At 37.1% G+C, this 26,520-nt stretch overlaps 1 pseudogene; it reads right to left on the bottom strand.

Annotated features, from left to right (window-relative positions):
* Positions 1-23,207: 23,207 nt before the first annotated feature.
* On the bottom strand, positions 23,208-23,901 carry LOC114890244 (annotated as a pseudogene).
* Between the last annotated feature and the right edge of the window lie 2,619 nt (positions 23,902-26,520).

Here is a 26,520-nt window from a genome sequence, read left to right as displayed (position 1 = left end):
TTTGGGAATCTGTAAGAGAGGGGAGAAATAAACAAGCAAACAAAGGAAGTCATGGCTTACTGGAGCAATAAGTTCTTTCCTGATCTGTTGTATGGGTTTTGAATAGAGAAGTCCTCTTTCCATTGGGGTGGCTTAGATGGGAAGTTGTAATGCTCAGCATGTCCATAGCCATCATGGAATTTTACTGACAGCCAAATGAAACCAACATGCATGGAGAAAGAGCAGCCAAACTATAGAGAGAAGGAGACAAGAGACAGATGAGACGCTAGAATCAGTTTCCTGCAACTCCAGCCAAGTTATACATTCCAACTGGTCTCCTTTTTCTCTTAAGCTAGTGTAAGATTTACTTTTATGATTTTTCAGTTGTGTATGTGTCACCACAACCTACAAAGCAACAATAAGGAAATGCTTATTAGACTCTGAATGTAACTTTACATTTATATTTAAAATTTACATTTGTGTTAAAAACATTAAAATATGAATAGAGTTTGTGTGGTGTGATCATGAGACTTTTCCCATATTTCTCTACTTTTTTATTGTTTTAAATTGAATATTTTTGTTTGTAGATTGAAATTAAGAAAGCATAAAATCATTCACAGAATGCTATGTCCCATAATTTTTGGAACTATACATTTAATCTGATTTTTAAATGTATCAACATTTGCATGAATTCAGCCTATATTTTAATCTTATTGTGTGCATGCGTGAAATTATTTTTCAATTACAGCTATTTGAAAAAAATCACTGTAGTAACTCCTTTCCTAATGTACCATGGGTTTAATGATAGTACCATGGGTACTAATGATAAGTCAGTAGGTTGTGGTCTCAATTACTTCATTATTAATTATTGCCATATTTTCTTTCATTTCATTTAATACACTATCAAGGATGGAACTGATCATTTTCATAGTTTTCTTAATCTATAATGATTTTTGATTCTTAGATAGTTTAATTAAAGCAATATAATTTAATTAGTCATCTATTCAGAATTCTTTGAGTGCTGAGTTGAATAACAAGAATGTATATACCTACTTCACTAAATTATTTTACATCCTCAGCTTTTATCTAAGGTTAATATAAGGAACAATTGTGTGAAGAATAATTTGTATTTTTAGTAAAAGTAATCAGTTAAATTATTTGTTGTTTTTTTTTTTGCGGTACGCGGGCCTCTCACTGTTGTGGCGTCTCCCGCCGCGGAGCACAGGCTCCGGACGCGCAGGCCCAGCGGCCATGGCTCACGGGCCCAGCCGCTCCGCGGCACGTGGGATCTTCCCAGACCGGGGCACCAACCCGCGCCCCCTGCATCGGCAGGCGGACTCTCAACCACTGCGCCACCAGGGAAGCCCCAGTTAAATTATTTCTAAAAGTTGTCATCAAATATGTTATGAGTGGCTCATTGTAACAAATATCTTTGAAAATTTAGGTTTCTTTCTGAAGTTTGTTTTGACATTAGCATCTTAGCTACTAAATATGCTTCTAAACATTAGAAATTCCTTGACACTCTAAATTCTCTCAGCACTCCTAATATACTGCTGGGTAGGGAAGGATTGCTTTTCATTTTTTTCTGTCATGATCTTACTTAATTTTAAATATTTTAAAACTAGTGCTGAAACAGGAACTCATAAGCCTCTTTTCTTCTCACTGTGGATATTATTTAATTTATAAATTCTTTAGTAATCAGTTTATTTTACTCAGTGTTTCAAATATTTTCCAAAATTTCAAAAATAAAAGATTTAAAAAATTATATTGTAATTATTAATAAATCATTCTCAGTAGTCATATAAAATAGAGATAAACTAAAAGTTACCAATTTTATCATCAAGAGATAACTGCTTTTAAAGGTGTTTACAAATAATCTTCCTGTTGTATCTTGTATATATTCAAATATACTTGTGATATAAACACAAAATCAGTAAATTTATATGTTCTTTTAATCATTTGTATAGTCTTTTAATCCATTTTCACTTTCATACTATTCTATAATCATAAATAAGATATTTTAAAACAACTTTTTTGCATAATGTCTGGACTTTGCATTAAGCAATATTCAGCACAAGCCAATTTATTCAAATAGGGAAAATTTCTACTTATTGCACTTTTCATACGTAACTAACAATATTAAAAGATCAATTTGCTATGGGAACTTTCAATGTACTGCAGGTTTATACTGTTTATTATTTCTGTCATACCAGATTAATGTCTTTTCTATAAATTTAGTACCTTTATTAGCCTGTAATTATTTCAGAAAAACAGAGCTATTTAGTCAAATCCACATGAGGAATTTTATATATCTGGATTTTTTTCTAAAGCCGTCAATTCTAAATGGACCCATAGTTCAGCCTTTCTCTCCTTCAGGGAAGAATTTCACTTTAACCTTGGTGCCATCCTGAAAACAAATTTCTCTCAATATCCTAGTCCAAAGACATTAAAAATTCTATTTGTCATTCTTCTACCCCTGCCCTTTCTCCTTAAATAACTTTATTACATGAGCTAATACTTGGCACCTATATTTCTCAGAATGGACTTTAAAAAGTCTGTCCTCCTAATTAACGCATGACCTGCCTCCTGTTCTCCTACGCAGCGTGCAGCTGATGAGAAGCAGAACAGTTTGACAGCAATGTGTGTGGTGACCAGTGGTTCCGTGGAAAATAGGAGGAGCTCAGATGGTACTGTCTAGGATGTGATTTTACATCAGCCTGTTTTTCTTAATAAAGGGAAATCTAAACCACAAATTGGAGGCAGCAAACAGAGGGATCAAAAATGTGATTTTTATAGTAAGTGCTATTGTCATTATCTCACTGTTTGACTTCCTAAGAGGGACCACACAAGTTTCATAGAAAGACTATTGTGAGAATGAATAGCCAATTGTGCACAGCACAGCACAGATATCAGGCAAGGTTTTGGATTAGGCCACTTTTAATTTTTTTCCAAGTTAAAAAAGTATGTTAAATTGGTATCATGAAGACAAAATCTCATTCAATTTGATACTGCCTCTCTCACATCTTCTTGTTAATGCCCTGAAATGCTCTAAATTTATAGTAAAATAAGAAGGATAGTATTTTTACTATTTAACTCAAATGAAGAATTTTGCAGGGAATGATGTGTGAAAAATATGTAATAAATTTTAAATATGTTCATAGAATATTATGCAGTTATAGGTAGTCACTGTCATATCTTATTGGATATTTCACTACTACGTTTACTGATTCTGCATCATTTTAGTCTTTTTTATCTGCCTTGCCCAAATATACAGCCACAGAGTTGTGTTTTTGTTTCTGTGAGCTTTTTTGTGTTTTCCAAGAAAATTAATGATATTTAGGAATTTAGGATGCTGTCGGAATAGTTTCTATATCTAAGGAAACACGGCCTCATTGATACTAGTTGTTGCTTAGAATTGCATCCTAAAATTATTCTGTAGAGACTTTCAATAAAGTATTTTATTTCTCATGGATACTTATAGTTAACATTTGGTTGTCACCTTAATAAGTATATTCATATTTAAGTTTAGAATGAATTTTTGTGTCTACACTTTGCCTTAATTCTATACTAGTGTTTAATCAGGAGCTGTGTGATATAATATTTACATTTGTTCAATAAAAAGCTAAATTCATTCTGAATCTCTTGCTGGATTGGCCTTATGTAAGGTAACTAACTCTATATATGGAGTGGTTTTACGGATGTTGGGAAGGTTCTACAATCAAAAGCTGACCTTCATCCCCTATACTTGAAAATTATTAATTTAGGTTAAATACCCTCAAGTGGAAGGACTGCTGTAAGTCATAACAAAATTTTCAGATTTATTATGAGAGCAGGGTAAAAATGCAGAGTATAAAGGTCCTGACACCCTCAGTAGCTGGGAGAAGTAAATGGTACACTGAAAAAGAATGTGATATACTCAAGTTTGAAGAAATAGGACTAAATTAGAATCTGTTTGCAGTTATGAACAGATGGAATGCTTTTTTACAGAATACGAACAAGAGAGGGGGATAAAGGAGCCAAAAATCAAGGATGTCAAAATCCACAGTAAAATAACTGTTTTTCAAATTTAACTATTTGCCTTTCAACATAAGCAGGTTTAAATAATAACCTTGCTGAGTTTCATGAAACAAAATTAAGAGACAGATGACAGTGTCAGTCTGACAAAAATGTCCCCTTGGTGACATTTCTATACCCAAGATCAAGTTTTCTTTTTGTTAACCCCAATCAAATATAATCAGAGGCTACTCTGTTCTTACTGAATATTTTTGTTTTCCAAATAGCATAAGTCCAATATTTTCTCTAAATTACTTAGTGAATTTAAAACGCAGATATGTTTGTCTTATTTAAAGTAAATTTTAATGTAATAAGAATCTATTTTCACCATGTCAAATCAACTCAGTCTGTAACAGCAGACTATGGCAAATGAAAGGGAGGTTTTTTTGCATCTTGTTTATAGGCACAATAGAGTGATAAAACTCTTAGATTAAAAAAAAAGTTTGCAAACATTTCCAAGATAGAAAGGAAAATGAACTTTTAACTTAATTGTAGCGCTATATCTCACCAGTGGCAGAGTACATGCGAGAAAGAGCTCAAATCCAACTAAAACAATTAAATGTTCATACAACCTTATTCACTTTTAAAACAAATGACTGTTTAAACAGACTTCAAAAAATAGGAAACTAGGCTTCAAATTTTCCCTCTTAAAATGCCCTAAATTCATTCATGTGTAGTCAAACTCATTGCTTCTTCTTCCTTTACTATAATTTTTTATAAATGTTTAAACTCTGCTTTTTATATGGTTTAACATGGCATGATCTTTCCCTGACCACCCCTTGTTCAGTGTTCTCACTTTGTTATTATTCCTCTTACATGTATCATAAGCTTCCTTATATTGTTTATTATATTCGAGAGGATTTCTGCCTTAATTATTGAATTGTACTGAGGGTCTTTTGAGGTCAGGGTATTGATGTGTCCTCTCTCTCTCCATACCACATGGCATGTTTTTCTCCCCGATGGGTGATATTCAAATGTTTATTATTGAAAATACTGAAGAGGATATCAACAAAGTTGAGAGTTTAAGAGGTTTATATGTAGAGCCAATCATCACAAATGGGTCTGTTTAAAAACTAGATTTAACCTTGATAGAAAAATGTCTGGAACTAAATACCGAACACTGTTACCAATTCGTTTACTGTAAGTTGTGGGTGATTTATTTCTTCCTGAGACTACCACTTTCATGATGATAGAAAGAAATATTTAACTCTTCATGTTTTATTTAAATATTATTTTAACAAGTACATTCTGCAATAAACTGGAAGAGTGCGTACTCCAACTAACTTTATAGAGTTCAGTTGATATCACAGTCCAGACTATAAAAGAAGAAATTAAGTATAGATGGGTGGCTATAAAAGGGGACCAGTTGTACGTACAAATAAGTTAATCAGTAAACAAAATCTATCTCCGCAGAAAGATCTGCAAATCAAGGAAATGACTTCCCTCTGAACTGAAGAAAGGATGTGTCTTTCAAAAAGTGGTCATACTGGCAAATTTATGATAAACAAGAGATATACAGTGTGTTCTTGCAGTTGTGGTAGAGAAAAAAAAATGTAGGGATATGCAGCACATAAAGCATGATGAGGTAGTATAGTGAAATTAAACCTCTTCTGAGAATTATAAAAAATTCTTTCATTAGAAAAGTTAAAATCCGTTTTGCTTTGTTTCTGATATTTGATAAAAGTGATGCTGAATGGCTGAAAGTTATAGACAACCTTGAAAGTCTAAGAAAAAGCAATGGTGAATTAGGATAAAGTGTGCACCACGGAACACTAATTTCATGAGAAACCACTAAAAGAGGTTTCCTGAATGGAGTTTCTCTGTCCAGTTATTTGAGGAGAGCTTACTATGCTTTTCCATCTTGGAAAGAACAATAGACTAGCATATCAAAATCAGAATTATAGCAGAAAAGCACAAACATACATATACATATACACACAACTCGCTTTAATATTATTCAATTCCAAATGAAACGCTTTTGCAACCTAACACTCATGAAAGTGTCAGAACTGGTATTCCATTAGCAAACTTCGAAAGAGTGGTACAATGTTCTCTTCTGAAGCAGGTGAAAAATATCCTGATTGACTTAGGAGTGTTTGACGACAACTCAAGATTACTGAGTGCATACTTATTGTCATAAAGTGCTTATGATTTTAAAAAATGTTTCTCTGAGCCTTGTATTATCTTTCAAACTAAAATGTCTTGGTAACATAAACTCATATTTATGTTTAATAGATTTAACAGAAAGCTTTATAGAAGCAATTAATGATTTCAAAAGCTTTCTATTTTACATGGAAATCCATACTTTTGAATATCATAGATATTCAGATTTAAGAATATAAATTACAAGCATCACTTGCCACAGGATAGAAATGGTCACGATAATAAGAACCTTTTATGGAGGGATTACTATCCCAGGCAGTGAGGAACTTCCTCTTCTCTAGCAAATGAGGTTCCAAGAATTTTTTTTTAAATGTTAGTAGCAGAATTACTATAGATTTGAGTCTGTAGATGTCAGACTCCAAAGGTATGTAAGTTTTAAGCTTACCCTGGAAGGAAAACAGTAATCTCTAGGACAGAAGCCTTTTAAATGTCAATATAAAAAGTGTCACAAAATGTTGCAGTACGATTTACATATGCAGAGGAGAGAAAGGAGGTCATTTCAAAGAGAGTAATATCTGGTAATGTTAAGAATGTGATTGCTATAAATTAGCTAAGAAAGGATCTAAGCTTTTTAAAAAATTCTGTGGACTGATATAAGGTGTGTTTTTTTCCCCTTTCAATTATAAAAGAAATATAGCTTAAATTTGTATAGTGTAGTTACCAGTACATCTTTTTTCTGGTAATTTTCAGGTGTTCGTGCTTCCCCGCTGCCATTCCCTGCTGTTGCCATAGCTCTGACATGAAGATGGGAAAATGGAGCTAGAAGGAAACCAACTCTTTAGTGGGTCATTATTACCACAGCATCATGGCTGTTCTGAAAATTTGTTTCTGTCCCATTACAAACAAGGAATTGGCAGACTGGGAAGGTGATCAGATCGCAATCAGCCATGGAAGGAGTGATCTGTAATCAGGATGAGGCAGAGAAAAAGACACCGGGGGCTAGAATGCAGAGCACTTGTATCATAGGACTCCGAAGCTGAAAACAGAAGTCTGTGTAAAACTTAGTAAAAGAATAGTCTTCAGAGAGTCAGAGAACCATCAATGAAAGCAGCCTGTTGATAGGTGAACAAAAGAAGCCTTTGTGTGAACACTGGCTAATTAAGTCTTGCAATTACCGAAAGAGCTTTCTTTTTTGTGAAGAAGAGAGACATATAAGAGTGATGTACAAGTTCAGATTGAAAATACTTATTCATATTCTGTGGGGGAAGGGCCATTTGCCTATTAAACAAAGCAAGGTCGCCCATTTCCCGCTTTGAGTAGACCTGGGGAGAGTGGGAAGAGATGGGCTTCTAAAGTAGGTGAAATTGTTGGCCATGAAAAGTGCCTTTGACTCAGTTTCAATGGATTTAACCTTTATTAAATATAGACCCCCCCTATCAAAATAGCTATAAGCTGAGAGAATTACTTCCAATACACACTCCTTTTCTTAGCAGTCATAAAAAAAAACAAAGCTTGATAAGCTCTTGGGGCTGAAGTATTCTTCTCCCATATGGGAGTTATTATTTCCAGTTCAATGTGTCTCAAAGTAGGGGTCAGGTCTCCCAGAGGCTATAGGGGTCTGAGAGGGTTAACACAGAACAGAACTACAGAACTCTGAAGTGATCAGTGTTGATGATGGTGGTGAACTCTGAGCTATATAAACCAGATGAAAAGGCCTCTACTTACCAGCGTAGCCTTCATTTCAAAGGTTCAAATATGTTCCATCTCCGAGAGAGGGCTCCAAATTGCTATTTGATGGCAGTGGCAATGAAGAAAAGTTTAGGGCAATCGGAGTGTACTAGTTTTTCTGTGTGGGAGGCATGTAGTCAGCATGAGAACCTGAAGCCAGGAGAGCAAAGAGGAAAGACTGAGAGAAGTTTCAAATTTGTGAAGGAAGTTGACAAATCTCTGTGGAGGCATAAACTAAAACCCCAGGTGCTCCAAATATTCTGGCCCCAGAAAATGGGGACTCCAATTCCTTTCTTTTCTCCCAAAGTTCTTGTCCAACTCTTTTCTAATGATTCCTCCTGTCATTAATCCTTTCTGTTGGCTCTTGAAATCTACCCAGGAACATTATATTTCAGAACAGTAACTTCATACAAGAAATGTCTCAGGAATCCATGGAATAAGGAATGGGGATTTTGTTCTTAACTGCCTAAGTACTTTCTGCTTTCTGAGTCTTCTCTCAAGCTCTTATCATTGGTGACAAACAAGTAAACTGATAGGTGGGACAGAGATTTTGGTAATCATCAGAACCCACCCTTTCGGCATTCACAACCTTTACTCATAGAACAACAAAGAGACCCCTTCTTTTTTTCCAGCCTTGTTGACGCTTATAGTAATTACTCCCGGGAAAGTAACTCTCTGAGGCAATATTTCACTTCTCTTTAATTGCATGGGTACCAACTTACACACTATCAGCGTTGATGAGCAGTGACGCCCTGCTGTCAGCCAGGTAGTTTGATGGCAGAAAAAGCCACAAACACTTTAGTTTCCATCTTTCAAAACTCCTCATGCAAATGAGGGACAGTCATTAGTGCTGACCTTCCACTATTACTAGTTGTCAATCAGCTGTGTATCCTGCTCAGAGGCAATCTGCCTCATTCCACGCAGAAACATGGGTACATGTAGCACGATGGGAGCTACGGGCAGTCTAAGAGGGCGTTGTTATAAAAATTAGCTTCCCAATAGAATACACTGGTGGACTCATGGAGGGCAACATGCTATAAGTGTTAAAAGATAGTAGTTTCCAAACTATTCTCCAGTAAACACCGGTATCAGTGTCAGGTGTCTGGTATCAATTCAGGGTCTGAAGCCACATGCAGGCTTACTAAACAAGAAAACCTGTATATGGGGACCCTGAAAATAAGTTTTGCACAAGCACTTTACAAAGTTTCCTCACACTAAAGTTTGGGAATGACTGGCTAAGGTCACTGTGCATACATTCACAACCATAAAGCCAGAGACTAGGCTTTCCCATCACTAAATTCAAGAAACACTGTTACCTTTTTGTCTGTGCGAGATGCCACTGTATTTATAAACTTATGAACAAGGTATGTTATCTGCTTTCAAAGGTTTTAAAGTTTATCGACCTGAGAAACAGTCAAGGACTATAGATGGAATCTGTAACGAACTCCATTTAAGAGGGAAATACACAGCAAACACTGAGAAAATGTCATTCATCTGAATGTATCTGTTGCTTTATCCTGTCATATGATGTACTCTTACAGTTATGTATCTTTAATATTTAGCAGTTGCTTATAATCAAGACTGTAGCACAGATTTTAAAGGATCTAGCCTTAAGCCCAGGATCAACTAACCTGGCAATCTGGGGAAGGTATGCACTTAGAAAACTTTGTTGTTTTCAGATATGTGCAAATATACGTGAACTATCTGGAACTTAGCTTATCTAGAAATCTGTAACTTTTCAAAAAATGTTTGTGTTTCTTTAGCAAGATGTAGTAGGTGATTTATCATGATCTTTTATTTCTGCATGAAATCAATGACCATCCTAAAGACTGTTCAGGTTTCCCCCAGGAAAAAGAGAAATAAGTTATTAACCAAAAATAGAATAAGTATCCCCAAATATTCAAAAAGTGAATGAACTAACCATACCCGAAGCTCAGAGGTGCTTATGTAGTTTGGGAGAGTTTATTTTACCAGAGGATAATGGATGGACATCTTTATTTATTTATGTTTCTTTATTGAGAAATCAAAATTTTAATTTTTGCCGGAGAATTATTCACATCATTCTCACCATTAAGACTATCTAAGTGATAACGAATAGCCAAAGAAGTTTATTTATTTTGACCAACATTATTAATGTCCTTCTGAACTGTGAATGTATAAGGCCTAATCCTTTCCCACTGTGCTGGCTATTCCTCTTGGGCAAGATCTGACAACTAAAGAGCCATTTGCGTGTTGTGGAGACAGAGCGCTAAATCTGGAAGGGCTGACTCAGCTGGGCAGGAGGCGGTAAGATTAATGGACACCAACATGGAGGGAAAAGCAGTCTGTGAGTGTCAAGGACCTTGGTGGGAGAAGCATTTCCCCAGTGAAAGAGAGAACACACACTTCGTCCTTTCATTCACCCCACAACCAGACATCCTGTGGAACATGTCTAAGTCCCATGCATAAATTTCCTATTAGAAATTTATATCTCTATTCAGGAGTGATTGAATCAAGACCAACTCATCACACATTCTATCATAAACTTTAACTACCGTGATACATGCTTTTAAAAGAGGTCAATTGTATTTTCATCAATAACATATGCATTCTACTTGAAATAACAAGCATAATTGTAGCAGAGAATCTATCAAAGTACATATGAAAACGAGATATACTCGAGGGCATTTTTTAAGTACAACTTATAAACTACAAGATATTGAGTAAAATAGTGAATAGCTATGCAATGGAACAAGATAACAATAGATTAAAAGGATATAAATGGCATACTACCTAGTTACTTTTGGTTCTTTAATATTTAGTTAACATTTGCTTAGTGTGAGAGAATGGGCAGGCAAGTGTTTTCCTGTCAGGCAAAATATGTTCCATGCTTAACACAAGTATTTAATTGTAGTGCAGCCAGAGAAAACGTGACATTTTTCAGTTTCGTATTTACTGTTTGAACAGGATGTTTGACACCCTAATGTATCCCATTAATAGATTCCCAAAGAGTGACAGTGATAAAGCAACACTAAAGTGATTCAAATTGTGCTTAGCTAACAATTTGTCAGTATGGATGGTTCAATTTCAAGGCTTGAGTTAATTCAGTAAGTGTGTTAAAAATATTAGTTTTGCAGATACAAAATACAATTTATTTATTCTGTAAACATTTACTGATATCTACTATGCACCAGGTGCCATTTCCAGCCACTGGGCATCTAGTAATAAATAAATGACTAATCAAGTGTAGAATAGTGCTAATGTCAACAGGGGAAAAAATGGAGGGTTATACAATTCAAGGTCAAGTTAGATGCAATCTAGAATGAAGGTCATCATTCTCTTTTCTTCCAGAAGACAAACAAGTCAATATTACAATTTTTGTATCTTTTACCTGGCTGCACCTTTGTTTTTGCTCTTGTCCTTTGTAAATTCAGTGTTCCATGGATAATATAATAGAAACTGAAGAGGAATGAACCAGAAAACCTAGAAATTTGGGTTCATCTCTCACACTAATTAACCTTGTGACCTTAAAGAAATTAGTTAAAATTTTCTGAGACTCAGTTTCCTAGGATAATTTATAGAGTTTAACTTAAGAGATAAAATAAAGCTTCATTTCTGGAAGGGTATATTATAAACTGCATAAAGACAAAACAGTTGTAGCTTGTTTTGTGGGTGTCCACATGAACCTTATCAATGCCACATCAGGAGAAATATTTCGGTTATAACAATTTACAGACAGCAATCATCACTGTGTGTATATTAGGCGATTTCACTATATTTCACTTCTCACTTCTTACTTTTCAGATCTATTTGTCTGAGTAGGGGATAAATATTAGTTGTAAAGGGAAAAAAACCAATAAATACATTATTCAGCTGAAAAAGTTATACTCAAAATACATATGTATAGTAACTTAAAATACCTACAGGACCTCATGGTTTACAGTCCTCTTGTAAAGTTTCCCTTTTATGTTGTCTCAAAGGAACAGGTCAAGAATGCAAGGGCAGGGATCCCGTGGTGAAATTTAGTAGAGTTGTGGCTAATGGTGATATGTACAATTTATCTTTTGAAGAAGTGACAAGACTGAGATTTTCTCCATTTCCATAAAATATTTTTATTTGTCATCCTCCTTTTAAATACACGTATATATATATGTATATATATATACATGTGTATATATGTGTGTATATATATATATATATATATGTATATATATATATCCTCCTCTATCTTGTGGGAATGCTTTTCTCAGCAAAAGAAGAGAGGATAGATAAATCCATTCCACCTGGGAAAAGTTCAAAAGTTTCTGTTGTTTAGTAAATAATGAAATGAAGTTATAAATAGCATCACTGCTTTCTAGTCTATCTTTAAACTAATACAAGCATGTCCTTCCTCTAAAAAATTGATCCATGTTAGCTGTTTTGAATATTTCTCCTAGTTAGCATTTTAAACTTTAATCTCTAAACCATTATCTTCTTCCTGGCTCAGCAGGAAATTCTGCCTGTCATTAAATCAGTAACTCCTTATGTTTATGACTACCAAGAACTGCAAAAGCCAGACTATGTGTGGAGTAAAACTTGTCTAATTAGCATCAGTCTACACATTACCATATGTTGACAATAGCCATTCACAGGTTATATTACTTTGGCATCTGTGATGGATGACAAAACCTAGAATCATTCTTACTATTTTATCTTCTTGCTATAACTTCTCAAGCATTTCTTTTCTTGCCTTTACTTTTTTTTTTTTTTTACATTTCCTGAATTACTCTTAACATCATGCCCTTTAGGTGCCTCGTTCTTGCTTCCTAAAGAGGGATCATAGGCAGTACTAAGTTCAAATATGCTAATATCTTTATATCATCAAACCTTTTACCTCCCTACTTTACAATTCTGTCTGTTGTTTTAGATCTACTTCAGAATCCATAATTCATTGCTCAAGATAGCAGAAACTGACTGAGAATTGTATAAAACCCAAACTACCATAGGTACAAGGGAAATAGCTAAAGGAGAAAAAAAGGGAAAGAAAAAAGCATGGTAGAAGAAGTGAACTATTCCTATTAAAATAACCTAATAGTTATTTAAACAAAGTCAACTCAACTAAAATTTATGAGGATGTTTCCTGGATTCAAATTTCTGAAAATTCTACTCTGCCATTTTGAAAACAAGAAGTAAAGTATTTGGGCTTTTATTACCACAGTAAGGTGATAAATGTGTATTGATGTAACTCTTCTAGTGTAAGTGAAAGTAAATTTCAAATACCAGGCTGTATGAGTATTTTTCAGCCTTATGTAATGGTAAGATAATGTAGAATAAAGGTGAGCTTATTTTTTAATCTGTCGATTAAGAAAATTTTAAACAAAGATATAAACAAATCACTTGTACTTGCTAATTGCACAAGTGATTTTGAATGAATGAGATCAATGGTTTAAAAAATTAATAATTGTCATGGGAAATCTGTCATGTCCAGAATTCTCTCTTACATACTTTTTGATCATGTATTCTATACTAATTTTCATCATAATTTAAATTAATATGCTTTAGATTTTAACTCATTTATCTTATTTGCCACACATATCATGTATTTACAGCCCTTTAAACTTTTTATGACTTATTTTCAGTTTGCATCAAGCTTATAGTTTAGAATCTAGAACAGAATTAACAAAATAGTTCCGTCTGTCACTGATTGGCTTTGTGGCCTTGGCTATCACTATTGAGCAATATATCATAACATATTTAATCTGGGCATCTGTTTCCTTCACTGTCATCATTCCAGTGAAGCTTTTGGCTGGAGAACACAAAAATTAATAGTGTTTAATGAGACAAAAAATACAAATATATACATTTTCCTAAATGATAATAGGTGACAGTGTTTAAATCATTCAAAAGTTTATTTTTAAATAATCACCCCTAAGTGAATTTTGATTAGAAACATTGGTATGGTTTGAGGACAAAACTAAGATCTTAGATTATACACTCATCAAAGGGCAGGCAGAAAAAGAAAGAAAACCTTTTATCTTACCACTTACAAATTTCCCTATTGACAAAGGCCTGACTCTGGTAGTGTTTTGCCCCCATCTTTGAAAAATTTAGGGGCTCTTTCTTGGAGGTGTCAATTGAAAAATATGCACAACCTAAAAGTTGAGAATTATGTTTTATTTGGCAGACAAAATGGAGGACTTAAGCCTGGGAGGGATCCTCACAGATAGCTCTGAGGAACTGCTCTGAAGAGGCAAGGGGGGAGCGAGGATACATAGGAGTTTTTGCAAGAAAGACCAGATAGTACTGTTAATTAAAGAAAACCATATACCTCAAGTTAATGAATTTAACACTTTTCTAGGTATGGGAAGTTGCAAGAGTCTGGGCTCACTGAAATCATTCCTTTGATATGCACCTTAACTACCTAGGGCCAGTGGCCTGGTTTCCTCCTTCCTGAAGCCCCTCAGGGTACATAGTTGTGGGGTGGCTGCAGTGACTGAGGGCTTGGCAGCCAGCAGCCCATTTGTCTCCACCCTGAGTTCCCTCAGGGCTCACCATCTGGGGTGGCTTTAGTGGCTTGATGGTTGCAACATCCTTTGTTAACTGATATGGCAGGCAGCATTTTTTCATTCACAGAAGGTCCAGTCCCCCTAAAACATATATTTTCCCTGGATTATTCCTCTTCTCTAGGTACCCTTCTTTGGCTGGTGAACACAAATTACAACACACTTTTAAGCCAATTGTTTTGTTTACCTACTCTTTAAGTTTTGGCAAGTCACAACCTGTACACAGGTGGATAATTATAGTACAAAGAATAGTTACAGAGCCCAAATATGTCATAAGTCCGGTTTAGATAATGAGTTACTTAGAAATTCCTGGCTCTGAATTGTTCATTGCCTATTTCTGTTTTATTGCTGAACCAAATTGTTTTCTAAAAGAAATGTGAAATGTATTCTAATTTTGAACAATTTTTACATAAATCCAAATAGAAACCTATATGAATTTCTCTTCCACCATAAAATTGTCAAGAACACTCCACTTTTGCTGTACCTCCATTTCCTAATTTCTCTCTTTTTTTTTTTTTTTTTCACTGTTGTGGCCTCTCCCGTTGCGGAGCACAGGCTCTGGACGCGCAGGCTCAGCAGCCATGGCTCACGGGGTCAGCCGCTCCGGGGCACGAACCCATGTGCCCTGCATTGGCAGGCAGACTCTCAACCACTGCGCCACGAGGGAAGCCCTTCTAATTTCTTGACTTAATCCCCTGATGCAGGTTCTGACTTCTCACAAGTGCTCTAGTTGAAGTTAACCAGTGATATCCTTTTGTAAACTGCAAAGGTTTTCTTCGTGATCATCACCCCTAATTTTTCCAAACTGTGTGACTTCTCCTTGAAATTGTTCCCTGATTTCACAGTCATTACAGGGTTTCAGTTCTATCCATTACTCTCTATTTACCACTTCTGTTTCCTGGGTCCTCTCACTTCAGTCATTGTTGAAATTGTGCCACAGGACTCATATGTTTTATCCCTCTGCTCTTCATTTATTTTTTCCCTTGGAGGTTTCATATCTTCTAATGATTTCAGCTATAAACTCCACTGAAATGATTTCTAAATTTACCAAATTTCTCTGGTTCAGCCCCATATAAAAGTTGTTTCAATGGAATGTCTGATCATTGTCTCAACTCCCAATGTTGATCAAAGACATCAAAATTTTCCCCAGACTTGGTTCTCCCACAAACAGCTTTATTTTCTCCTGCTGGAGCCTTCATTTTCTAAGTTTTCAGCTCACATTCTTGCAGTTTTTCCTGACTTTTTTTTCCAATCTGCTTAATTATTACATTCAGTAAATTCCTGCACTGCTTGCTGCTTTCATTTTCCTCTTTCCATTCCCAGTGCTGTTATCTTCTTCTAGTCCGAGTGACCTAGACTCATACATATATGGCTAATTTAATGATCTCCTCAGCTGTCTTCTTGCCCCCTTAAATACGCCCTACCCACTGCTGCCAGAAGAACCTTTCTAAAGCATTAGGTTTTGCATGAGTCACTGTATAAAAAGTTTGTCAAAAGTTCCACCATTCCTACCATGCAAAACAAGACCGAATGTACTCATCTTTCTAAATTTGTTTATTTTCAACCTCATTTCTTTCAACTAAAAATATGCAAAACTGTATTCAAGAAAACTGTTCTAACATTATTTTCTTAATATTTAAAAAAATGTATTTCAAATATCTGTACCTTTTTTCTTATAGAAAAGATCTATGATTTACTCATTAGTGTCTGACTATGCTATTTGCATAACTGAAACTCTATTGTTATGATGTTCATTACAGGAGGAATGAGTATATTTCTTTTTTTAATCTTTGTTTTTTTTGGTAAACATTCTGAGTTTCCAAGTGGATCTTAAGCACCTTGGATGCAGGAACTTAGTCATATACTTCACTGTTTCATCAACTTCTTCAAAAATTCTTCATCGTTAAAGGTGAAAACAATAATAATAAAAAAGAGAAATGAGAAATTGAAAGAGAAAGTAGGAGGTTCCTACCAGTTCATAAAATTAATATTTCAACAAATTCCTCTGTAACTGCCCTAAACTAGGCCAAATTAAACTCAGAAAGCTGACATATCTCTTTTTAAAAAATTTTGAATGTTTGTTTGTCAACTTTATTGCTAATTGCTTCTCACATCTCATTTATTTTTTACTTTCATATAGACTTTATATTGAGTGAATCAGATTGAGGCCTTGGAACCACCATTTGAAACAATATTTTAAATTCTCACCCTTAGATCAATGTTTTCAAGTGGTTATTGGGTACATTCCTTTTTTTTGTCAGCTTGACTAAAGTTGAGGGCAAGATATAAACAATTTAAAAACAACATCCACAGAAACATAATAAAAGGAAAAAATTAAAATATAAGCTAATGGGAAGCTTGCCACCACAAAATAGAGAAATGTAATCCACATTGAAAGTGCATCCAATTTTTAGTTTGTGAACCTTGCATTTATATTGATTTCCATCATAATTTTAAATAAAAAAATCTTAGGGAGTTTGGGATTGACTGTTATATTTAAATATAACACACTGTTATATTTAAAATGGAAAAACAACAAGGACCTACTATACAGCACAGGGAACTCTGCTCAATATTCTGTAACAACCTAATTGGGAAAAGAATTTGAAAAAGAATAGATACATGTGTATGTATAACTGAATCACTTTGCTGTATACCTGAAACCAACACAACATTTTTTATCAACTGTACTCCAATGTAAAATAAAAAGTTAAAAAAAATCTTTCAGATTATGTTTTTATCCAGTTATTATTAAAGCAAACCAAAAATTTTAAATTTAGTTTTAAATCATTTAAATCAATGTTTAATAATGAGTTGCAATAAATATTAAAAAAACATATGTTTGTTATAAATTAAAGTTTTACCTATACTCTATTACAACTATTAGTTGAAGCTCTGTGTAGAGGCTCCTTGGAACAAAGCAAACAAACAAATGGCAGTCTATTTTTTGCAAGGACTTTACTTGAAACTCAGGCTAATTAAAGACACAATTGCAATATAAGCTCTTTTTAAAAATTTGGATGTTACAGTAATTCTCTCTTTAGACTGTCATTATATGTTTAAATTGTGTTTAAAGCACATCATGATGTTCTAAATCTATGCATTAGATCAAAGCTAAGCTCTCTCAAAATAAATCAGCTAATTTCAACATCAGATGTGTTTCTAGTTTGAAGGTTAAACTTCCAGTTTTAAGCTATCAAGGAACACTTAAATACTTTGACTGTAATCAACATAATATCGTAGAATTCTAGATATGGAGTAGAACTTAGAGATATCTATTTCAACCCCCTCATTTTACATGGCTGCAGTATTCAAAGAGATTAAAATGGAGTTTGCCCAATGTCTCACAACATTTCTGATAAAGATAAGAGGCTAATCAGGTGTTCTGGCTCCTAGTTTAATTCTCTTTTCACCATAATCTTTTTGGGGGTGGACAGTAAGAATCAATTCTGTATCTCACTAGAGTCAACTGGAAGCCTCTTTGGGAGTTCTTTGCCCGGTAATTGAACTGAGAACAGACAGTAAATCAAATATCTGAAAAGAGACTGTAATACAGGACGTATAAAGAATTCTTACAACTCAACAATATAAAGATATAGATATTAACCCAATTTAAAAATGGGTAAATATTTGAATAGACATTTCTGCAAAGAAGATATTCAAATGCTAACAAGCATGGGAAAAAGTTGCTCAACATCATTCTTTGTTAGGGAATGCAAATTAAAAACACAATGTGACCATTCACACCCACTAGGATGGCTATAATAAAGAGGGTTGGTGAGGATCTGGAGAAATTGGAACCTTCATATATTATTTGTGGGGATTTTAAATATTGTAATTCCTTTGGAAAACAGCTTGGCATTCCTCAAAAAGCCCACTGCATCTAATCTCACCTTTCACCGTGGCTCCAATATAGGACAAGCACAAGTAGACTTCAGTTTTTATACAACCCAGGAATTGGGAGCTAGAGAGTATGATGTGTGCCCATACCACCATCCAGTCTCTCTGCTCAAGACTTTATCTGCTCTAGTGATGTAAATAAGGGCAGGCCAGCAAGTAAGATAACTACTGTGATGTCCACTTTTGGAAGTAGATGTCAGTCTCTGCAGGAAAGGGTTAACTCAGCAGACTTGTGTTGCTCAAATCTGCACATTCCCAAGAAAGAGTGTCTTCAGGGCTGGCTGTTGGCTGGCTCCTGGGAGGTGAGTGTTGAGTCCTTGGAACAGTCTACCTGATAAGCATGGTTTTTTATGCCTAGAGGCATTGAGATTCTAGGTACAACTACGTTTAGATAATTTATGATAGCAACGTGATTTATGGTGAATGCATGCTTCTGTCTCTGTGACTGGCATCTGAGTAGCTAAGGTCAGCCCACGTAGACGCTGCATGTCTACATGACTGACTCTCACCAAGGTGACTCTCACCTAAACACCAAGACTCTACTGAGCTTCCATGGTTGGCAACACTTTGTGTGTGTTGTCACAGATCATTGCTAGGAGAATTAAGCATGTCCATGTGACTCCACTGGGAAAGGACACCTGAAAGCTTCTGCCTTGATTCTCCTGCCTTGATCACCTCATGCAACTTACCCATTAGCTGATTTTAATCTGTATCCTTTCACTATCATAAATCATAATTATGAGTGTGACATTTTAAAATCCCCTGAGGCCTTCTAGTGAATCATCAAACCTGAGGATGCTTTGGGAATGCCTAAAGAATCTGCCCTTAGTTGTGTCCCTCAACTAAGCCCTCAGAACACAACTACTGAGCTCACGAGCCTCAACTAGAAAGCCTGCATGCCGCAAACTACAGAGCCCACACACTCTGGAGCCTAGGCACCACAACTAGGGAGTGAAAAACTCACATGCCACATCTAGAGAGAAGACTGCATGCCACAAGGAAAGATGCCACATGCCTCAACGAAGATCTCACCTGCTGCAACTAAGACCTGACTCAGCCAAAAATAAATATAAATAAATAAACAAATAAATCTTTAAAAAAATAATAGGATAAATCTTCATATTTTAGATTAAGAAAATTAGATAGTTGCTATAAGTGAATAGCCACAGGTTCAGAACCCCTTGAATGAAGCAGGGCTGGGTCTCCTTGAGGAAGTACCCTACTACAATGACAAAAATTTATACTGCTTAATCTTTCTCCAGCCTTCCTGAAAGGACCTATGGCCTTTTACCAGGATGACTGTGCATTGGGGAAGGGAAACAATCAAACTTTTCAAGGATTACTATGCATCAGCTCTGACTTGATACTAATTCTTACAGACCCAAAACATCACTGTGGTCCACCAGTCAGAGTAGGGGTTTGTTTGTGGAGGTCAGGTGATCAGTGGAGTTTGGGCTGAGGTCCATGTCACAGTGGGTCCAGCAGATCCCTGAACCCATTCTGGGATTATTTCCCAGTTCTGGAATGAATACTTGAGTAGTTATACTCAAAAACTGACAAAAATCTCATATATATATATATATATATGAGATTTACATATATATATATATAACACATACATACATACATATATATATATATATATATATATATATATATATATACACACATACATATATAGCTTCTAGGGCTATGTAGATATACATGAATCCTGAGAAGTGCTACCTCTGGGAGACTGGGGGTGATGAACAAAGCAGATATTAACCTTGTATGTAATGCTTTTAAGTTTGTATTACAAAAAATTGTATTCATTGTTAGACTTTTAATTAAAATTAGAGGATCCTAAAGTGACTAGGGTTATTTAACTTGGGTAGCTGAAAGCTAAATGAGTTCTTAAAAATCATTTTAAAATTCATCCATTTTTATAGGAGTATATATAAATAATTCCTCATTATCACCCAGGTTACATCTCAAGGATGGGGAAATAATTTTTGTCTTAAATATTGTATGTCAGATAGTATCATGAGCTTCGTGAAGATGAATAGTAAAATAAATTGCTTATGAAAACTGGAATCCTCTTCTGTGGAAGTCCTTAAAAACACTCTTATAAGTCTGGGATAAGACAAGTACGTGTACTGAATTGTTATAGAATGGTGTACATTATAAATTGATGGACATTTCTAACCATTTCTTTTCAATATTTCATTTGAAAAACAACAACAAAAAACCCCAAAATCAACCAAAAGAAAAACATACCCAGAACCAGCATGGGGATCCTGTCACACAGCCTTTCCAAGCAATTTTCATGAGCCCCCTTCCAGGGACTGTGGGGGATGAACCAGATGTCCAGTGCCCTCTCCTCTCAAACAGGAAGACGCCTGCTTGTGGTCTAGGGAGGACTGAAGCTAAGTGCATTGACCATCACCTATGAGACATTATTTGCATGACCATCTTGTGCTTTGCAATGATGACCTGATAATTGTTTTACTTGGCCAATTTTTCTATAACATTTTCTAAAACTCAACATAAACCCTGTAATATGTTAAAACTTAATAAAATGCACATTTATTCACAAAGGGTACACAGTCCAAGTGAAGTGCAAAATGGCAACGTAATAATTAAATCAACTTTCCAATGAAGAAATAGGAAAAACAAACTTGATACTAATGTAGTTTTTAAAATGAAGATTAAAAGCCCATCCAAGTTGGTCAGCCTTTCCCAAGTGGTTTTTTTTTTGGATGGTTAATAAATTTTATTGACTATGCTGTTTGGAGTTGCATGGAATGTTCCAGAAGTTTCACAGAGTTTGGACCCCACCACCGCAAACCTTCTTGGTCTACCTCCATGTTCTGGGGCCCAAAGGAATGTGCTTGGCTGTGATCTTCACTGAGAGAAAACAAACTTGAGAGATCTATGTCAAAGAGCCCATGAGAAAGATCCCAGATATCACAGACCACTAGTGCTTTTACAAGCAAAACCCAAAAGAACCCAAACCCCATTTGATCGAAACTTTGATAGAATCTTGCCCCAAGGACACTCTGTTATGCCCCAACTCCTTGGTTGAGAATCACCAGCCTCTGTACATTTTACTAAGCTTCCCTTCCTGTAGTTTGTGTTTTGAAAAGAACAGACTTTCCCTCTTGTTTTCCAAATATGAAACATAATAACATTAAATGTTCTTTTTTAAAGTACATATGCCGTTCCCCCTAAACCAAGGTTCTGTGAGTCCAGCATGTCTGAACCGGAGTGGGCTTCAATCTCCACTACTGAATCATATGGTTACTGCAAAGCCATGACTAAGAGTTTGCCCCCAACCTCCAAGGCTAGAGAAAACAGAAAGGTTCCCAAGACCAAGTTGCACTAGCTATGGATTTATCCCAATTTATCCAAGGATCGCACACAAAAGACTGAGTGCAGGAACTGGTGTTAGTATTGCAAAGCACCTCTGGCTTTGTTTAGAACCTACTTAGGCCCTTACCCTTGTAGAAGATCTCCTGCAAAGGTTTTCCTACCCCACAGCTTTACACTCAACAGTGCATACACACTTGAGTACCTACCATCTCACAGCTAAGCCACACCCCACGTGCAGTGATTCATGGTTAAGAGAACTGGATTACCACAGCTCTAGCCAAGTGCTAATCCACTGCAACAATTAGGAAAAGAGGGGAAAGATACCCCCAAAAAACTCTCAGCCAGCTCTGAATAAGGAAGCATGTTTCCATCCTGTGCCTCCTGTCACTCAAAAGTCCAGTCTACTCAAACTCCTCCAATTCCCACAGCCTCAAGTAGCCATGTTTCAAGGACTTGGCTTGTAGGGCCTGCAATAAGCACTGCCAGTGAAACAGGAGGCTGGGCCACACTCAGGCGACTCACATTCCCAGTCTGTTGTTCTATTTCTGGGAAGGGAGGAGCTGCACAGTTAGCAATGGGGCTGGCTGGTCAAGGGATGACCAGGGGCCAGGCACACTGTCCCAAGGACAAACCTGACTCTATTGGCACTATATATATATATATATTTTTTTTTTTTTTTTTTTTTTTTCACCGCTGCAGCATGTGGGATCTTAGTTCTCCAACCAGGGATGGAAACTGCGCCCCCTGCAGTGGAAGCGCAGAGTCTTAACCACTGGACCGCCAGGGAAGTAAGTCCCTGGCATCATACTTTAATCACTGAGCCTATTAGAACATGAATAATCAAGTGTGACAGACCGAAAGAGAGCCAATGATTTGCTCCTCTGCCATCACGCCCACAGAGTAACTTCTCCGAGGTCATACATTAGATAAGCATGGGCACAGGAAGACTCATTCCTTATGCTCATGACCTTGCTTTCTTTCCCACTCACACTCACCGCCAACACAAGGCGGAGTGGGGATCTGACCACCAAAGAATGGCCATGTTCCCACAGATCACATCCTTACCCTACACTGCGTCTCACCTGTGGCTTGGGGAACTCACAGAAAGACAAATGTCTTATAACCGCAGAATTTTTCTTTTGGCAGTCACAATTAGTAACATTGCACGTTTCAAGGTTACAGAGGAGCCCCACGCTACACACGTGGGGCAGGAACAGACGAGTGTTGCTCGGTGCTTTACAGGAAAGCCACAGCAAGTGTTCCAGAAATTCACAACATCTGGAAGCAGGCACCCCAGGGCCTCCAGGAAACCCCTCCCTCTCGGGCTTTCGGGACTCCTCATTGGGGGCCTTTTTCTTGGGCATGAAAAAGCCTCCTTTTCTGGACCAGAGCGGTAGGGATGTGCAGGTCAATGGCTAAGCTGGCCGGGTGGGGAAGGGGAAGGGGAGAGCAGTTCCTTCGGATCCCAGCAGAGGTAGACAACGGTAGACAGTGGAAGGCAACGGGTTCAAGGTGAAAGGAAAGGCCAATTTTTGGGGGCGGGGGGCTGCTCTCCTTCCCTCCACTCTCCGATTAAAAACGAAACCCCAGGATGATGAAGACTGCGCAGAACCAAGACGAAAGCCATCTCTCGGCTCCCGTCCCAGCCTAAGCCCTTCTTGGCCCGTTCCTCCTGCTGCTGGCGAAGGGCCTCCCGCCGGGCGCTCAGGCGCCGCTCGCGCTCCAGCTGCTCGCTGTGGTGAGCCTGGTAGAAGGCGTCAAAGTCAAGCGTGGTGCGGTTGGCTCCCGACGAGGCCTGAGAGCGGCCCTGGGTCCGAGAGGCAGGAGGCTGGGTGCGGGGCGAGTCGGGGTCGGCGGCGGGCGTCTTGGAGGACTGGACCCCGGGGCCGCGCTGGTCCTCGTCGCTGAGCAGGCCGCGGTCCTACCTGCGACGCTGGGTGGTAGTGCCCAGCACCACGTAGGCCTGGGAGACGTGCGTGAAGCACTCGGCAGCCTTGGCGCTCCCCGAGTTGCGGTCCGGGTGGTAGAGGAAGCGCTGCCGGTAGTCAGCTGCCTTGATCTGCGCCTGCGTGGCCGTGGAGGGGACGCCGAGACGCTCGTAGAGCGCCGTGCGCAAGTAAGGGCCGTTGCTCCGGGAATAAATCCTCGCTTCCAGGCCCAGGCCCGATCCCGAGTTTGGTGGAAACCCCCGGGCCTGCCACACCCTCCATAGTAACAGCCGCGACCCCCAAATGGTGTTTTGATCAAGCCCAGCGATATTTCCCATTCTACTGGAGTACATCTGTAAACAGGTCTCCACAAACAGGGAAAGGCCTGATTCCACCCACACCGTTTTGTAAACCTTCGGGATTCTACATGTGGTATCCCTCAGTTATTAAATGGAAGCCTGTGCTTTTACTGTATCCCTGTCACTGTGTGGATTTCTCCACTTCAGTATAATGCATCATTTTGTCTTAGACAAGCAACAGCATCTTCTGATTTAAACTGAAAAATATAACAGATGAAAGAATTTACTAAAATAAGAATTGTGGGCCTTGAGAATCCTTTTTCATAACCTCTTCTAGGACACATCCACAAGTGGCAGCATGCAGCCCTGTTTTGGGTAGGCATCCATGTTTCTGTTTCAGAGGCAGTTTTGTACTAGTAACAGCTGCAGCTTAAAAGGAAGAAGCTCACCCACACATAAACCAACCCTATCATTTTACTTAGTCAATGTTCTTACAAGAAAAAATTAATTTTGTTGGTATGTGACTACAGACTCTAAAAAAAAATCCCTTATAAACGATCAGACCTTGTGAGGTTATGAAAACTTATTTCTAAACCTGTATAGTTTAACCAAATAACATTCCAACCTAGAACACTCATGGAAATATTATGTATTAACTCTTCATCTTTTATTCTGGCAAAACAAAAGTCTGCTGTTGAGAACTTATTTCTCATGACTCAGAGGTAAGTCCCTAGATAATCACGATGTCACTTGAGTTTCAGAGCTCTAGTCTGACACTTAAAGCTCCCAAAAGACAAAGTCTGAATAGTTGTTTCAAGTGCTTCTTGGACTTGAAATTGTGGCTTTAGAGAGCCAGGAAATATTTATTTCTGGTAGGAATGAGTCAAGGTGGTATCCTATAAGAAATTTAAAGAATGCTCTATTTATTTATTTGCACTTTCATGTCTGGGAAATCTTATTTCCCTTACACATGCATCAGGGAAAATTTATATTTGGTAGAGTTTAAATATTTTTGAAAGGTTAATTTGTTTTGAAACAAAGTGATAAATATTTCATTCTGTACAGTTTTATTCAAAGATGACTGGAATCACCTACATCTCCTGATATAAGATAAAAATGATATGTGGAAGCATCCTGTTATCCACAAACAGCTTCCGGTCTGTATAGTTGCGAGTTCTGATTTGACTGATTTGTGTCTGGCTTGATGCTACTTGAAAATAAAGGTTCAGCTCCTGCCTGTTCATACCTATTCCCGCTTAGAACCATCAATCAGGTCTTCACTAGCAGAAGTTCAGAAAGTCATTGAATTTATATTGTTGATTTCAACAACAAGGTACGAAAAGGAGTGGATGCAGATAAAACTGAGATAGCTATTATATAGGGCAGAAGTCCTAAATATTTTTGAAAGATTATACATATGGTATCACTCAGTTATTAGATGCTTTATCTTTTCCTGTCATGATGATAAATTTTCCCTAGTCCTATGTAATACACTATCTCTTATATTAGACAAATGAAGAATCCTGCTCAGTATATTTCTCCAAGAGGTCACCAGCCAGCTGTATCCCGTTCGTTGTCTGAAGATACACATTAAAAATGAGCTAGAATTAGCCTCAGTGAAAAACACTGGTCTTCACTTTATACCATGTGTTACTCTTGATAAAATGCCTTGTATGAAAACATTTTCACAACCAGCTCTGATAATGTAGATATAAATTAACATTCTCACATCTTCATTCAAGCAGTTTTACTTCCATCACTGACTATGCTCCTGGTTGGAGACTGTTTGTAATCATTAAAATCTCTTTGAAGACGTTCGGTTGTAATTCTGCCAAACATTGTGACAAAATTAGACACATTTCAGTTCAACTTTATAAGTACCACGTGTCATTTTTCTAGCCATAAAGAGCCTTAATATGGCATCTATATTGCAAATCTCAGGGTGACTGGCTGGTCTGGCTGAAACAGCCTAGAGAAACATGCAGAACTATTTAAGAATCTAAACTGTTAGCAGGAAGCTGTCAAGGAAGAGTTGAGGTGACCTCATTGCTTTAGTTAGTGGCAACAGGATTTTAAAAAGAGGTCAGGGTAAGGTTAAAAGTAATAGATAAAGATAGTGTCTTAGGGGAGAATTTGTATATATGAAGATGCTTTTCCTTCAAATCGATTCCGGTATATGTCACTGCCTTCAATTTCATGTGTCATAGCTTACATTTCCATTTTCTGTCAAAAATCATGATGCTAAACATAGTAGTATATGTTGGCAACCAAAGGACCAGCACTGAGTGGCTGTATTTAAACAGTGGTCAGAAACCTTCAGATTCCATTCCTTCTGTGTCTCACACCCTGAGATACAACCCAGTTCCCCAAGGAGAGCCAGGTGGCTGCTACAGCTGCAGGTCTAATCATTGAGCAAGAGAGCACCATGACCTGCTGACAGCTGCAGAAGGAATGTTGCTAATTCTCTCTCTACTATTGTGGAAGTGAAACTGAGGTAAATCCTGGCCCAAACAGCATTGATCCCTACTGCTCCTTTTTCCCCTTCCTTCGGACTTCCTGGGACATCAGAACATTTACCATTCACATGTTTAGCTACATCAAACTAACTAAGTCATCAAAGAGACATTGGATCAATACTGGAGCAATGTGAAGAAAGGT

This window comes from Monodon monoceros, unplaced genomic scaffold (assembly GCF_005190385.1).
Source record: "Monodon monoceros isolate NGI ecotype Baffin Bay Population unplaced genomic scaffold, NGI_Narwhal_1 Super_Scaffold_11, whole genome shotgun sequence".
NCBI lineage: Eukaryota > Metazoa > Chordata > Mammalia > Artiodactyla > Monodontidae > Monodon > Monodon monoceros.
Note: the sequence above shows the minus strand (reverse complement) of the source record. Positions and strands in the feature narration are given on the sequence as shown.